The 17,456-nt window shown below is 38.7% G+C and overlaps 1 long non-coding RNA gene across 1 annotated transcript in view; it reads left to right on the top strand.

The window, feature by feature from the left end:
• LOC133097563 (uncharacterized) overlaps positions 1–9,888 on the top strand; it is a 39,963-nt gene extending 30,075 nt beyond the window's left edge. Inside the window, exons 3-4 of the long non-coding RNA XR_009702028.1 lie at positions 5,680–5,771; positions 9,851–9,888. This is a non-coding gene — a long non-coding RNA (uncharacterized LOC133097563). The remainder of the gene's footprint in view (positions 1–5,679; positions 5,772–9,850) is intronic.
• The last annotated feature ends 7,568 nt before the right edge of the window (positions 9,889–17,456 follow it).

Genomic DNA, 17,456 nt, shown 5'->3' with positions numbered 1-17,456 from the left:
CTCCCCAAGAAGTGTTCCCTTCAGTGCGCTGAAGACCACCCCACAAGAGAAGGGTGGAGGAGAGGCTTGAGAGCCTGGATTCCTCCTCTGCGTCCAGGTCCTCCCCTCTCCTCCCCCATCCCCCCCCCCAAAGAAAATAAAAACGGGAAACAAACAAACCCAGCAAACAGTAATGCACAATTTTAGGGATGTTGCTTTTTTGTCTAAGTTTTGTCTGAATTCCCATCTCCTGGACATTGGGATGGGGACGGAGGGAGCAGAGGTCACGAACACCGTTGTGGGTTTTTTTTTTTTCTTAATTGTGTTTTGGACAAACCTGTATAGATATTGGAGATGAAAGGTGCACTGAGCTCGGAACAGAAACCCCTGGATCCTATCATTTCAAGGCTGGAACTCTTGAATCTTGGAAATGGGAATCTTATTGGCACTTATGTTTCAGATCAGTATCAATCCTGCGTCATCCTGAGAGTGCCCAGCAAGAATTGTCACCACTGACTGCACAGGACTCCCAGACTCGCTGTCAGCCTGGTGAAGTGCTGGTTCAATGGTATGCTTGCTGGCTGAGTCATACTAGCACTGGAGGCTCTGAGTTAAGTATGAGACAGAGGTTCCTGGTCCTCCAGGAACTTGGGCTTGAGCTGTGAACTGAGATGCCTTCAGCCGGGAATATTCAGCTGACCTAGTCGGTCTGTCTGTCTTTCTCTCTCTCTCTCACCTGCAGGCTTCAATTCTAATTCTGTAAGCTTAATACCTGCTTGGCATTTATTTTCATGATCAAAGAAATTTAAGTACCTGGGGAGGTGGGGGTCAGGCAGAAAGCTTACACAGCAGAATGAATCCTTTGCGTACTTCTTCGTCACTGGCAGACGAGGTGACTGGCAGGGCAGGCATGTTTGGGGAGGTTGTGTGAAACGTATGTTGTCAGTAAACCACTGAAACAGAAGTCTTCACGTTGAAGGAGAACAGCAGAGGATTTAAACAAACATAGGAAACAGAAGAAAACCCAACACCTCTAGGGGCATGCACAGAACATAGAAGGAGAAAAGGAACTGTTTTTCTTTATCAAGAAAGAACACCTTAAGAGCCAGAGAAGGAGCCTCTGGAGTGACCCAGGGACATGTTGGGAAAGCAAAGTGTTGCAGCACATATGGGGAAAAGAGTTTCAAGAATAAAGGAGTTGTTACTAACACAAAGTACTCTGATAAGCGCAGGGAAGGAAGGATGAAGAAATACTTTGAATTTTTCCAGACAGTAATCAACGTCAGTAAATTTAGATGGCACAGAAGCCAAATGGCTGAAATTTAAGGAAAAAAATGTCTGATGAGAAGATGAATATTGCAGAGGCTCCAGACCAACATGATATGGAAAGCAATAGATTGGACAGTAGTTGGAAAGATTAGTAAGCCAATAAGTTATTCTTTTAAGGAAGGAAGGGGATGGATTCAGGTTAAAAGGCTGCCAGTCACTGAGAGAAAAACCGGAAACAGGAAGCAGTAAGGGGGTGGGTGGGTGAGCTGGAAGAGCAAAGGCTGTGGATTCACACAAAGCGGGTTTGGATCTTGTCTCTCTGCTCCTGCCAAGCTGTGTGATCTTGGGCAAGTCGCTTCAACTCTGTGCCTCAGATTTCGTGCAACAATGAAATTACGTCTGGCACAAAATAATAACAATATTAGTTCAACTAATTACTGCTGGGTCATTAACAAATAATACACATGAGATGGAGAAAAATGTGGGAAACAGGTTTATTAGCACAAACGAAGGACTGGGATCTACCCCCAGCCCCTTTCCTTCCCGTTGGTTTCCATGGCCACTGCCTTTGTTCAGACCCTTATACTTTTTCCTGTGACAGCAGCAGCAGTTAGACTCCTGAATGATTTCCTTGCCCCCAGATTTCTTAGATCCAGTTCGGTTTCCACACTCCTCCCAATAAAAGTTCTAAAACACAGATCTGATCATGTTTAGACATTCTGATGTTTAAAACCCTTAAACTATCTCAACCCCAGGGCATGGCATAGGGGGCATTCCACTCCCCATATTTTTCTTGTAACCCCTCTTTACAGCCTGGGAAGCCACATCAGTTAACACCTACCCCACTGTCCAGGCTCAGGCCTTTGCCACACAGTATCTGCTCCCCTGAGTACGGTCCCCTCCTGCTTTCTTCACCTGACTTCCCACTGAGCTGGAGAACTCTACAGTGGAAACACTTCTCACTCACATTATTGTAATTACCTTCCTGTCTCTGAGTGTCTTCAAGCTGTGTCCTGAGCATCCAGGGCAGGGTCTGTGCTTAATACATGTTGAATAAAGAAAAGAACAGATAAATATAAGATATGTGTTTGAGAGAAGATGGAAAATGGTGAAAATTCTCATATACTGTGACTACCTTTTTATATAACTTAAAAGTAAGACGAAAAAATACGTGGGTGTGGCGGTTTGGAAGAAGAATGTTTTGATATTTTATATTAAATGTACATTTTGATTTTAAAATATCTAAAGGACATTATGTATAGTATATTTGAAAACCAAAAAAAGCACTCTTTACCCAGTAAACAAATTCCCCATTCCTCTGTGGTTTTTTGATAAACATTTCTCATATTCCGTGCTCATAACATTATTTAATTTCATTTACATTAACTCTATAATTCTATCGTCAATGTAATTTGTGTAATTAAAAACATAATTCTTAACTAAAACTAGGTTAAATCTGAAACAAACCATCATTCATATAATTTTGTGAAAGCATTCCTATTTATAGGTTATGTTTTACTTAGTTTGTGGTACAAAGTTCTCTTAAAATAAAAACAAAAATTAATTAACCGTCGAATTAAAAAGGATTATTTTTACTATTTTTGTCCCACCCCTAGAGGGGTGGGATAAGGAGGGTGAGAGGGAGACGCAAGAGGGAGGAGATATGGGGATATATGTTTATGTATAGTTGATTCACTTTGTTATACAGCAGAAACTAACACACCATTGTAAAGCAATTATACTCCAATAAAGATGTTAAAAAAAAAAAGGAATTATTTTTCCTTTGATGCAATTGCAGGTGTTTGATATTTACTCAGGGGCAGTCATCCCATAAAGGCTAAAAGCACAGCCTCTGGAATCCAGCTTTACCGCCTACTGGCTGTGTGACCTTGGGCAAGTGACATAACTTCTCTGAATCTCAGCTTCCTCATCAGGAAAATGAGGATGATGATAGTACCTATTTCATAAAGCTGTTGCAAAGACTATACCGAGTTAAATAAGTACTACATATGTAATTGAATTTGTTATTCACTACCAAACTGTGAGGTGGTTATTATTGTGGTCATTTTACAGATGAGGAAAACAGGTTTGGGGAGGTTAGGGAATTTGGCCAAGGTCACTTATCTAGAAAATAGAAGGAGCTGGCTTTGACTCCAAGTGTGGCTGACTCCTGAGTGGTACTCCTTCTTCTTCTTTTTCTTAAATTAAACTTTTTATTATTTGAGATAATTGTAGCTGAGCAGTACTTTTCGCCATGATTGAATAGTGATGTCTTTAAGAAACACAAGTTAAAAACAGACTTAAATTCAAATCAGAATTGATCACGTTATATTTTCACACACACACTAGTGTTTGTAGCTCAGCCCTGACTTGTTAAGACAGGCCAGTCTCCGCTTGATTTTCCTTTGTCCTGTGCCCAGGGGTGAGCACAGACATCCCAAAATGTACCTAGTCACAGGCCCCAGCTTGTGAGGGCCCCAGTCTATCAGGTGACTGATCTACGTGTAACAGATCAGTCACCTGATAGATAAAAGCTTGTTTAATTTTTAAATGATCACATATAAAGCAACACAGAAATAGGCTTTTTCCTTATTGAGACCAAAAAGCCCTGCTGAAATAAGGCAGTTTCTGCTAACACCAGGGTCAAGGATTCTTGTCTTGGCTTTGCCTCTGCAAGCTACAGCAGAGGAGCTGACCACTTTTGGATATCTACTATGTTCTCCGTCTTCTGCATGTTATCTCATTGAATCCTTTTTCCAATCCTGCAAAGTAAATATTACTCCCCTCGTTTTACAGATGAAGAAACTGAGGCTCATGTAATCTCTCCCAAGGTCAGACTTTGAGATTTAGCAACACACCTGGGTTCAAACCCAAGCCTCTGCTCCTTCCAGCAAACTCAGCTCTTTGACAGATGTGCGTTCAAATGCCGTCACCACCTTTGTGCTGATGGTATGATCTTGGGCTGGTTACTCAACGTCTATGGCCCAGAGTGCCTTGGACTGTTAGGGGCAGAGTAAACTGGCGTTCTGTGAAGCACCCATTACAGGACCTGCCACGTATACTTCGACCAATGAATCCTTGTTATTAGGTTCTTCCTTAATGTTCATATTTATTTCTGGATTTAGAGATAAAAGACAGGTAAAAATGGAAAAGCAATGCCGATGAGGGTAAACTTTCGGCTCCAGAATACAGGTGAGATATTTCTAACCTTTCATAGCGTACTAGTCTGCTCCAGCTGCCATAACAAAATAGCATAGACTCTGTGGCTTAAACATCAGATATTTATTTCGCTCAGCTCTGAAAGCTGGAAGTCTGAGATCAAGGTGTTGGCAGGTTTGGTTTGTTCTAAGGCCTCTCTCCTTGGCTTGCCAAATGTGGGCAATAAATTTAAATAGGTGGTTGTATTTGAGTTTGTATATCTTTATTGCTAGTGTAGTTGGATATTTTTCATATGTTTACTGGTCACTTTTTTTTTTATTCTGTGAATTGTCAGCTCCTTCACCTTATCCATTTCTGGTCATAGTTTAAATATTTTTATTTTGTGTGATAGTTACGAAGATTATGAAATTATATTTTAGAAATGCACTCTGAAGAGGTTATGCATTAAGTGACAGGGTGTTTGGAATTGTAAGTAAAATAACCCCGTAACGTGGTGGACACCAGTGAAGCAAGAATGGCCGTGGGATACAATGAGGACTAGGGCTTCATAGCACATTCCTGGCTATTTGTATGGACGTATGAATATCCACTCCATGTGAATATCCTCCAAAAGGTAGGATATGTCCTTGTACCAATAATTTCATGAGTCACAAAGGATGGATTAAAAAGGCCAAAGGACACCTTTGGTGCCAAAGGACACCTTTGGTGTCAAAGGTTTAAGCATGTATCAAAACATCAAATTGTACGTTTAAAATTTGCAGCTTTATTTGTAATAGCCCCAAAATGGAAACAGCCCCAATGTCCATTAATAGCTGAATAGATAAACAAGTACTGGTGTATCATACAGTGGGATACTGCTCAGCAATAAAGATAATGAACTATTCACAAAAATAGTGTTTATGAATCTTAAAATAATTATGAAGCATGAAGGAAACCAGGGTTTTTTAAAAAAGCAAACATGTTATGATTCCAGTCATGTGAAATTCTAGAAAATACAAACTAATTTACTGTCAAAGAAAGTAAATCAGTGGTTTCCCGGAGGGTCAGTGAGGGCAGGGAGAGATTACTAAAGGGCAGAGGGTGAATATAGGGGTGATGGAAGTGATCATTAGAATGGTTACAATGGTTTCATGGGTTTATATGTACATCATACAAATCCAATTGTACACTTTAATTATGTGCAGTCTATAGCATGTCAGATGTCAGTAGAACTTTTAAAAAAATGGTTCAGTAAAAGTTTGGATCTACTTCTTTTTTTTTTTTTTTTTCCAGAAACCGGAAGATTTCTCAAGCTTATATTGACTTGACCTTCTGTCTCTCCATGCCTTGGGAAGGGTAGCCCTCCTTAGTGGCCGGCAACATTGGTGAGCAGTAAAGATCATTTCTATCTGAGTCAACAAAACTCTGGCTGGATGATAAAAGACTATAGGATTTCCCTTTCTTCTCTTTTCATTTTCTTGTCTGTGCAGTAATAGCCTTGAGGTGAACAGTTCATAGGCTACAGGAGTAAACAAACCCTTATTCACTCTGACAATGACCTCAACTCCAGGAAAAGCCCCGGTATGATACGTACACACTCATGTCTTAGAACCGTAGTCACCAAGACATCTGTGGATGCACTTTCAGAAAAGGCACTGTCTCTCTAGTTTGGTAGAGTCTCCTCCAGACCCTGTGTGATTCATATCACACACAGCATCTCTGTACCAGTTATGGTTTCAGCTTGGCCCCTGTAGTCTTACCACAAGTGACTCTAGCAAACCAAATTCTGGACATCAGGGTGCACGTTCCTTTGTAGTACCTGGGAACAGCCCCCCCTCTATATGCTGCGTGTTATGTGACATCTCTTGGGAAAAAGGGAGTCAATTCATCCTTCTCCCCAAACCACTAGAGGTTGTCACAACAACTTCCCCCTCCTCAGGGTGACTTCTGGATCCTCAAAACACCCCGGCATCCAGGCCACAGAAGGGAACCACAAGTGCTGTAGTCTTTCCTAGGTGGCATTTGTCAGCAAAGTAGATCAAAACTGGGAGAAGAAAAAATTCTTTGCAAGTTGCCAGCAATATCCAGACTGGGTCTATTTTTTTTTAATTTTTAAATTTTATTTAATTTATTTTTTTATACAGCGGGTTCAGACTGGGTCTTCTTGGCCAAAATGGGGTCAGAGAGGAGGGAACAATGTCCCCCTAAGGGGTAGGTTAGGTGTATTAAATGCATTATTGACATGATATTTTCAACTTATGATGGGTTTATCAGGACGTAACAACATCATAGGTCGAGGAAGATCTTTATATTTAGCCAATCTTTGACAAAGGAACATAGGCAATATAATGGCGCAAAGATAGTCTTTTCACCAAATAGTGCTGGAACAGCTGAACATCCACATGCAAAAATAATGAATGGTCACAGACCTTCACAGTACCCCTTCACAAAAATTAACTCAAAATGGACCACAGACCTAAATATAAAATGCAAAAATATAAAATTCCTGGAAGATAACATAGGTGCACATCTAGGTTGACCTTGGGTTTGGCAGTGACTTTGTACGTCCAACACCAAAGGCATGATCCATGAAAGAAAGAATCAATAAGTTGGACTTCATGAGGCTTTCAAACTTGCACCTCTAGATCTTTGGGCATTCTCCTTCTTGCCTATCAGACCTCTCTTGCTTTTCCCCATTCCTCATCTTTTCTAGAACCCACAACCCATTAGTGCATTACCTTCTTGCCAGTAACCTTTGTGCCATTGTCCATCTACTGGACCTATAACGACACAACTATCCAGCTTCTCTGTTTTCAAATTCAGGCAGCTAGGGTGCTATGAGGGCAAATCATAAACTCTAACAATGGGAGTGGCTGTCTCTGCTGTCCTCTCTCTCATGCCCGATGGCAATTATATAATTCAAGTGTTTGCATTCTCTTCTAACCCCTTTATCGCTATTCTTTTCCTTTCACTGTCGGGAGGAGACCTTTAACTTTCCCTGAAAGTATAAAATGGAATTTCCTCTATTATTATCAACCTACCTGTGACTTTACTTCCTTTCTCCTTGTATCCAGATCATGCTAACAAAGTCACTTTGGTGTAAGTCTAATCTCTCCATCTGTACTTTGAAATCTACTTTCCCTCTTCATGGCAATGCTAATTCACCATTTATCTGCTTTCTTTTCCCCTTATTTTCAGTTCTTCTTTCTCTGCTAGCATCAATGCTATGCGAAAATTTTCCAGTTTCTTTTCTGTTGAATTAGAAAAAAATCTCTTGCTGTCATATTTAGTTAACGTATTTTCATATTGGTATATATTCATTATCTTAAATCCATCACTTTCCGTTCATTCTTCAATCCATTAAAAAAATATGTATATTTTTTATTGTCTGCCTTCCCTACCTCTGGAATGGGTACACCACAAGGGCAAGGAGTTGGGTCTGTTTTGTCTTTGATATATCCCAAACCTGAAAAAGCTCACCTTTTCTTTTGAAAGAACTCCATTTCTTGGGACATAATAGGCCCTTAATAAATATTTTCTGAATAAGTGAATGGATGGTGGTTAGTGAGCTGGGCACTGAGAGTGGGCAGATGAAACAGAACCATCTTAAATTTCCGTTAAGATGATGACAGGACCCACACCGCAAGGCCCGAGCACGTTTCGGTCTTGATCACGTTTACTTCTCTTCCCCACCTAACCCTCTTTATCACTTACCTCTTGAAACATTTTCTTGCCTTGAGTTTCCTGACCTTGCACTCTATGCTTTTTTCCCTCTAATTTTTGAGTCTTTTCAGAATTCTTTGCAAGGTCTTCTTCTGTTAACCTGTTGATGTCAACTTCTAAATGTTAACGCCTTCTCTTGTTTTCACACATTACACAGACTCGCTGGTTATGCACATTCGTTTCCTGGCGTCAGTTTTATCTAAATGCAGACCATTCTCAAATCTAAAGCCCAGTTCTTGCATCTGAAATTCCATCTGCATTGATCACTCTCCCCTTCTCACCTCCAACAGGCCCCAGAATCAGGTCCTGCTCCCATGCACCATGTCTTCATCTCTCCACTTCCCCAAGTCAGAGACCATCATCATATCCTTACTATTCCTCCACCTTTTCTTTCCTTTCCTAATCATTTTTCTTATCCTTCTATTTTAACTCTGCAATATCTTTCAGACTGGCATAAAAGCAATAGATATGTGAACAATTTTTACTCACTAAAAATCTTAAACTTATCCATTACTGTAGAAATAATTGTACTGTATTATAATTGTCTGTTCATTGGTCCCTTTCACTCAAGAAAGTGTAAATTCCTTAATGGTAGGAATGTTCTCTGTTATCTTCTCAGCTTCTCACAGCTGGTCTGGAAGTTGTGTAATTTAAAATATTTTTGGAAGGATAAGAGATTCTAGATAAATTATAATTTTAATTTATTTAATTATTTCAGTATTTTTGAGTTTAATAGTATTGAGTACACAATAGCTGAAAGTATATATTGTGGCAGTCTTTTAAAGATTTATCATGATGGAGGAAATAATCTAGGCACTATAGATTTGAGTCAAAAATATACTATTTGAATATAATCTATTAGTGTAATAAATTTATTATACAAGTTATAAAAGCTTCACATAGAATCCTCAAATAAATACTACTATGACTAACCATGAAACTCTTCCCTTGTGTGCACATATACTTTATATTTTTATTTTTTTATTAATTTTTATTGGAGTATGGTTGCTTTATAATATTGTGTTAGCCTGCACTGTATAGCACAGGGAACTCTACCTAATATACTTTAAACATTAGCAGGCTGCTGACAGAAAAGTATGTTTAGAAGTAGGGAAGATTCCTTCTAGAAAAATGGTACAGGTGAACCAGTTTGCAAGGCAGAAATAGAGACACAGATGTAGAGAACAAACGTATGGACACCAAGGGGGGAAAGTGTGGTGGGGAGTGGTGGTGGGATGAATTGGGAGATTGGGGTTGACATATATACATTAATATGTATAAAATAGATGACTAATAAGAACCTGCTGTATAAAAAAAAAAAAAAAAAGAAGAAGTAGGGAAGATTCCCTAAGGAGAGACTTGCTTTGCCAAGTAATGATTACTGGCAGCGTGTCAGAAATGTAAAGAATCTGAGACATTCAAACTACAGCTTGGCCGAATTAATCTTAATATGCTGACATTAGAGTTTTTAAATACTCTAATGGCAGTTGTAAAGTTTGAGAAAAAATTTAATATGGCTCGGTCACATGAAACAAAATCTTGACCCCTAAACATTTTATTCTGCAATACATTTTTAAAGTGAACAGATTTCATTTTTTAAAATTAATTAGTTAATTAATTATTTGTTTTGGCTGTGTTGGGTCCTCGCTGCTGCGCACGGGCTTTCTCTAGCTCCGGCGAGCGGGGGCTACTCTTCGTTGCAGTGTGGGTCTTCTCATTGCGGTGGCTTCTCTTGTTGCAGAGCACGGTCTCCAGGCACACGGGCCTCAGCAGTTGTGGCACTCAGGCTCAGCAGTTGTGGCGGAAGGGCCTAGCTGCTCTGCGGCATGTGAGATCCTCCCGGACCAGGGCTCGAACCCGTGTCCCCTGCATTGGCAGGCAGATTCCCAACCACTGCACCACCAGGGAAGTCCCGAGCAGATTTAAGTTTTTAAAGCAGTTTCAGGTTTACAGAAAAACTGAACAGAAAGTACAGAGTTCCCATGTAGCACAATAGAAACGAATTATCTGAAGAGGTGGGTAAGTGCAGGATAGTTTATTTGTTTCCCAGAGGAAATGATTTCTAAGCTGGGTTCTGAGAGGATGAAGTTTGGCCAGAACAAAAGAGTCATCCATCTCTAGTTTCTTTATTTTGATAATTCCAGGAGCTGTTTACACTAAATACATTTCCTACATACAACCACTTGAAAACCACTCCCTTTCTGTATATCCTTGATACGATTTAGGATTATAGTGGCAATGTAATCTGGGCATATGACAAATAGAAACAAGGGAGCAGGATTTAAAAGACTTGCCATGCATATGCAAATCATGATGCTATTGGCCCAATCTGCTTGTACTTTGACTTGTTTTTCTGTCACTGATGATAAATTTGTGACCAATACAGCTGGAATCCTTTAACAGTGTTGTCAGAGATTGTAGAAGAAAGTCATCTGTCACACACCGAGGCTAAACATATGACCTTCAGTCCTATGCCAGAATAAACTGTCAAATGACTTAATGGTTGTTTGTTCAGAGATAAATATATGCACATATAGGTACAATATCTGTCCAAAAATATTCCTGATTTTTCCTTTAGGCAAATTTCTACAGAATTACAAAATTCTACAATTTCTGACAGAATTAATCCACTAAATGATTTTAGATTACTTGAATTTTTAAAAAAAAATTTTCCATGCCCCCTTAGTATGTTTTGGGTGTCTGTAATTACGAATGAGAATTGGATGAAAACACTCATAAATATTTGTAGGATGAAAGCAGGAGTACAAGGTTTACAATCCAGAGAATAAAAAATGTGAAACTATATCACACTGAGATTTTTTAAATTTTTGATATTTCCTCTAATTCCTTATTCAGCCCCTCTAATTTAGACCATACAGTCTGGATGACTGCAAATAACTCAGTCATAAGTTGATGATAAGATAGGGGTCTTATCATCAACCTATTACTTTACGTAATTGAAGTAATAACTCTTTGGGTTAATGTGCACAGCAATCTCATGGAGAAATTTGCAGATGATGGGCATAGCTTTAATGGGCTATTTGCCTCGGATCTGAAAGACTCAACCTTTAGTCATGCTTTAAATAAAAAGAAATACAGAGTGGCTCAAGTCATTTCCTGTGCTTCAAACATTTGGCAAAACTGAGTTCCAGGGTTGTTATAGCTGGCGTATTCAATTTGTGCAGCTTCTTTTGTCCTTAGGATACGCTGTAACATCTGCTATTCTGCAGTGCGTATGCTAATCACTAGAGGCCTTGTCTTATGATTGTGGTTTTTTTTCAATCTTTATATAGGAAAAATAAAACTCACATCAACCTTTTAGGGTGAATGATATGGTCAAATTATCTGTTTGCAGCCAAGTTTGGGAAAAAACACATTTTTTTCTCTTCATTTAAATTCTAAACATATGAATTGAACACCTATGTATATGCACACACCAGGGCTGTAGGACGCTTGGGTTAAAGAACGTCTCCTTGTTCCCTAGACCATGAGAGAAGCTGCTTTTTAAAACCCAAGACTTTTTGTTAGCAAGTGAGTCGCTTGTAATTTCCCTTCAACATATAGCTCATTGACAGTAGAATAGCTGTTTGTTTTATAATCACAGAAACAGCTGCACAAGGGCTCCTGTGTCTCACGGGCTTATCTTTCCTAGCTAGAGATACAAGAAGTGTCCAGGTCTGGGAAGAAATTTCTTAAGAACTGGTACTCTAGGTATATCGGTGGGAGTTAAAGTTGTAGGGGAAGAAAAAATATCTTTTCCCTCTACCCATTTTAGGTTCACTGGCTAGGGCTCTGTCAGTTAGACTGACAAAAGACTAATTAACAAGAAAAAAGCCAGCGGAAGTTTATGAACATTTTTATTGCACATATACACGGAAGCACCCAGTGATGAGTAACTCAAAGGGGTGGTTAGAACTTGGGTTTATGTAGCATCTTAACAAAAGAACGATAATATTATAGAGAAATGGCAAACCAGAAGAAAAAGACTTTGAGCTTCTTAGGGCAGCAAATTCTGGGAAGGCAAATATATGGGAAGATGATGGTAGATAAGAGCTAGTTCTAGCAAAGTTTGTTATATAGATTCCTCTGGTACTGCCTCTGGGCTGATATGGGTCTAGGATTGTCTCCGATGATTATTTCCTGTTCTTCCTGGTAGAAAGGGGAGAGGAGGCACCTTTAAAAATTTGTGTACTGCTCTTGGGCAAATAATGGGAGAGCAGAGAGCTTTTCTTCTTCTGTTGCCTTCAGATCAAAACAATCCTTATGCCAAAGGGATATATTTTGGGGTAGCATAGTCTGCTACCCTTCAAGGTCATCACAAACTGTCTTCAATAATGCAGTTCAGGAAATGTATTTCTTCATTTTATTAGGGTCTTTGCATGGAAAAAAAAAAGAAATTTTATTGTCATATACACATGGATGTGTGTGTGTTATATGAATTAAACTTCATATGAGTAAGATTTCAGATGCATCGTTTGCTAGAGTGTCATATATGCATATATATATTAAACAGTTGTTTTTAAAACAAATTTCATTTTTGAAAACAGTTTTAGATTTAAAGAAAGATTGTGACAGTACAGAGTTTCCCTATACTTTGCACCCAGTTTCCCCTATTATTAACATCTTACATTAGTAGGGTACATTTGTTACAGTTAATGTACCAATATTACCTATTATTATTAATAAAGCCTGTATGTTATGCAGATTGTCTTAGTTTTTAACCTAATGTCCTTTTTTTGTTTTGTTTCCAGGATCCTATCCAAGATACTACATTACATTTGGTTGTCAATGTCTCTTTAGCCTCATCTTGGCTGTTAAGTTTCTGACTTTCCTTGTTTTTGATGACCTTGGGAGTCTTGAGGAATACTGGTCAGGGTTTTTTGCATATTTTTTTTCATTAATCACTCTCTTAAAAAATTACTTTGGCCGTGGCCAGTGGGTAAACTTCCCTTTGTGTAAGTTAAGGGATGAATGTCCCCATTGCCAGATCTCATTTGCAAGAAGCCTCTTTGGTATAAAAGACTAGATATTATTCCAGAATTCCTGCTGTATGAAACAATATCCTTGCATTTGTTGGGGCCCTCTTTTTAAAATACATTTTGTGCAGATGTCCTTGTAAACCGTGAAGGTACTTCTGTGATGATCTAAGTGGCTATTGAGGCAATTATGAGCTTTTCATTTGATAACATTCAGGTATTATCAGGTGCTATTCTGAATCTAAAGCCCGGCTGCCCTGGGGCTCTCACCTGATGGAAACACTGCATTATGTAACCTGTACTAGGAAATGTAGCACATGTGTGTGTGTGTGTGTGTGTTTGTGTGTGTGTTTCCAGCAGAATACTTTCGGTCATTCAACAAATATTCATTTATTCCCAGTTCTATGCCAGACACTGAGGGCCATTGTCAAGTCTTTTTTTTTTTTTTTTTAAACATCTTAGGCATTAGTAGTTTTTTTTTTTTTTAAAGGAATTCCTTTATTTTTTTTATTTATTTATTTATTTATTTATTTTTGGCTGTGTTGGGTCTTCGTTTCTGTGCGAGGGCTTTCTCTAGTTGCGGCAAGCGGGGGCCACTCTTCATCGCGGTGCGCGGGCCTCTCACTATCGCGGCCTCTCTTGTCGCGGAGCACAGGCTCCAGACGCGCAGGCTCAGCAATTGTGGCTCACGGGCCTAGTTGCTCCGCGGCATGTGGGATCTTCCCAGACCAGGGCTCGAACCCGTGTCCCCTGCATTGGCAGGCAGATTCTCAACCACTGCGCCACTAGGGAAGCCCCATTGTCAAGTCTTATTCTCTTGATTCTCCCGCCTCCCTGTTCTCTATTCCCTGACTGAGTCTCCCAGGAAACCCTTGAAGATCAAAGCTTAAAGAAACCAAATGAAAATGACTTTACCTTATAAACAAATAAGACAGAAATAAATATTTTTAAACTGTAAGTGAAAGATGCAAATTTTACAGAAAGTTAGCTTTGTACCCAGATTATAGCCTAAAATGTCTGAAAGCAAGACCTTATGATTACAAATGTAAAGCATTAAATTGGGAACAAAGGTTACACACTATGTGGGGTTTCTTCTTTCTTTTTCTTACTTCCAAATCATCTGTTTTTCAAATGTCTTGTAAATCAAGATTTTTAAAATTTTGTAAGTCAGTGAATATTTTTAGTTTCATAGTTCTGGCAAGTAGATTGCACCCTTGTTAGCATCCCAGGTAATCAATAAATACGGTCCACTAATAAAAAGGACAAAATTAAAGGGTTCTGTATCTCTGCACACAAGTTTTTAAGAAGATTTTATTCTTACCGTGCCATTTATGTTTATTTTGTGAATTCTAAGAATAAATTTATTCACTTTTTATCATGCCTTTTGATAGATATGAAAGTAAATTACTGCAGTCTAACATTAGAAATATTGAAAACATCTTACAAAATATCATACTCATTAAGAGAGTATCTTGAGTGAATGGAAAGCAAAGAGGAAAATTTCCCATTTTTCGTGGTTTTTTGGTAACTTTAAAAAATACCATGTGCTCCAAGGCCAATTATTTGCAAGTGCCTTGGAAATAATATAACTTAAATATACAATATCAACATAAAATAAAGCAGACATTAGCTCCTGACTTTGGAAATATTTAAAAATTAAAAATAAGTAATTTCTGCAAGAGCCCAACAGTTTTGTCTTTTGTTTTTCTAAGTTAAAAACGTTGTGGCATCATTTGTAGCATGAATCAAATTAAATCCTGCTTATTTTGTAGTGTGTCTGTAGAGATACAAAATCATTATTAATCGGTTAGGCACTTAAATATAAGGTCACAAATTAATCATTCTTTGGAACTGGGTGTATGGAAAGGGAAAGCGCCAGTCCTCTGTCCACCATTCACATGATATTTTTCCTTCTAATGGGAATATTGATGCATTTATGTGCTCAGCTCTTAGTATGTTTCACTAAAGCATTTACCATCTTTTATTATAAGATATCTGCATTTACACATTAAAGAAGGATATGTGTATTTGTAGATTCCTGCGATTAAATTTCTTTTGTTCAGGGACCATGCTAGGTCATTCTAACTCTTCCTCATATATTTAGGGTGAAATTTGTCCCTCTTTTTAAGGTTTCACCTAGGACTTTGCTCCATACAAGAGCAGATTGGATTAAGCCCTAAGGAGACGGTAGTTTTCTTTTTATCAATTACACATTTGTCCCTCTGTCTCTTAAGAAAGTAGTAAAAGTTCAGAACATCTATTTTTCTGGAGTGGAGAGCTTGGAAGTTCTTCAAAGTAGTTTCACTGTGGGATGTTCCACCAAAGCCCTCCAAATTATCTATTCTCTAACCTGAGCAAGAAATGCCAGTTTGGGGTATAGGACTCTTCAGACACTTGAATTTTTCACCTTCAAACAGAAGGCTGGAAGCATTGTGGATAAAACATAAATATTCACAGAGCATTGCATTTATAAATGTGTAGTAAGAAACGAATGAGCACGTGAAACCCACAGACCACTTTGTTTCAACATCATGAAAGTACTATCTTACAGAGATTAAAAGAATGAAAGTATTGTCTAACTCAGAGACGGGAGGTCCCTCTAACATTGTGCAGCTCCCAATTAGTAACAGCTATGTTTCTCAAGCTCAACCAACCATAGAAAGAAAGGAAAAAACAAAAAAACCAAAACGCACATCTAATTGATTTCTTCCCTTATTCTGATGCCAATAAACCAATAAAATACAGCAACTGCTGGACCAAGGAACTAAGCTATAAGGAAGAGAGCTTAATAAAAACAGCTTCTTGTATTCGTTTGCTAGGGTTGTGGGATCTTAGTTCTCCTACCAGGGACTGAACCCAGGCCCCTGCAGTGAAAGCGAGGAGTCTTAACCATTGGACCACCAGGGGAGGGATAGATTGGGAGTTTGGGATTGACATGTACACACTGCTGTATTTAAAACAGATAACCAACAAGGACCTGCTGTATAGCACAGAGAACTCTGCTCAATATTATGTAATAACCTAAATGGGAAAAGAATTTGAAAAAGGAATAGATACATGTATATGTACAACTGAATCACTTTGCTGTACACCTGAAATTAACACAACATTGTTAATCAACTATACTCCAATATAAAATAAAAAATTGTAAAAAAGAAGTAGCAAAAATAAATAAATTAAAAAAAAAAAACAGCCAAAATTTATGGTCTCACAATTCTGCAGTTTAGAAATCTGAAATCAGGTGGTCGGCAGGGCCATGCTCACACTGAAACCTGGAGGTGAATCTTCCCTCGCCTCTTTCTAGCTTCTGGTGAATTGCTGCCAGTTGTTGGTGTTCCTTGGTTGACAGCTGCATAAATCCAATCTCTGCCTTCGGGGTCACATGGCATTATTCCTGTGTGTCTCTGTCTTCACGTGGCCATCTTCTTAAAAGGACATCAGTCATGTTGGGTTAGGAGCTCACCCCTAGTTCAGTACGACCTCATCCAAACATAACTAATTTCATCTGCAATGACCCTATTTCTAAATAAGGTCACATTTGGAAGTACTGAGAATCAGAACCTCAGCATATGTTTCTGGAGGCAGGGGGTGGGCAGAAACAGAATACAACATGTAACACTTAATATGTGTTTTTTGCCTGACTTGTTCTGAAAAGTGGAGTTACATTTACAACTGTGCTACTCATTCAGCAAATCTGAGAAGGCAACATCCGGAGACACCAAGAAGAGAGACTGCCTGTCCTTAAGAAGGTTAGAATCTAGTTGAGGAAACAGATCATTTACAACTGTTGTAGGTAAAATGAAAATTCCTATAATAGCAATTTGCGCGAAGTGCTGTGAGAGCAGTTGATGGATGACATGTTTTTTGGCTTGAAGTGATTTTTATTTTCTTTATGCTTTAATGTTTGCTAAGTTTTCTGCAACAAAAATTTACTTACCACCGAAAATTGACTCGAGATAACTTGAGAGTTAAGCTGCCTCAAAACTTTAAAATAAAAAACTCCGAAAATAATATGCTGTCTTTTCTTCTACGATCTACCAAGATGGTTCCTGAGGAATGTATAAGTAGGTTTCTACGTAAGAACCTATTTCTGAATCAGGACTAATTGTGACGAACCTCTTGTGATGTCTGCTTTATTATGAAATCTTTGTTTCTTGTTTAGCAATAACTCAAACAGGCTTTGCAAGATGCTCAGAAATGGTTTCATGGGTGTAGCTACTGACTAAACAGGTAGACAGAGAAAAGAATTAACTGGCCCCGCTGGTTCTCAGAAGCAGCCCTGAATATTGTAAGAAGCCTTCATTAGGAGAGGTGCACCTCACAGCCAGTCACCCAGCTGTGGCAACAAACCAGCTCACTTCTCTACTTTCA

Source organism: Eubalaena glacialis, chromosome 9 (genome assembly GCF_028564815.1).
Source record: "Eubalaena glacialis isolate mEubGla1 chromosome 9, mEubGla1.1.hap2.+ XY, whole genome shotgun sequence".
NCBI lineage: Eukaryota > Metazoa > Chordata > Mammalia > Artiodactyla > Balaenidae > Eubalaena > Eubalaena glacialis.
This window is presented reverse-complemented; position numbering and strand designations above follow the sequence as displayed.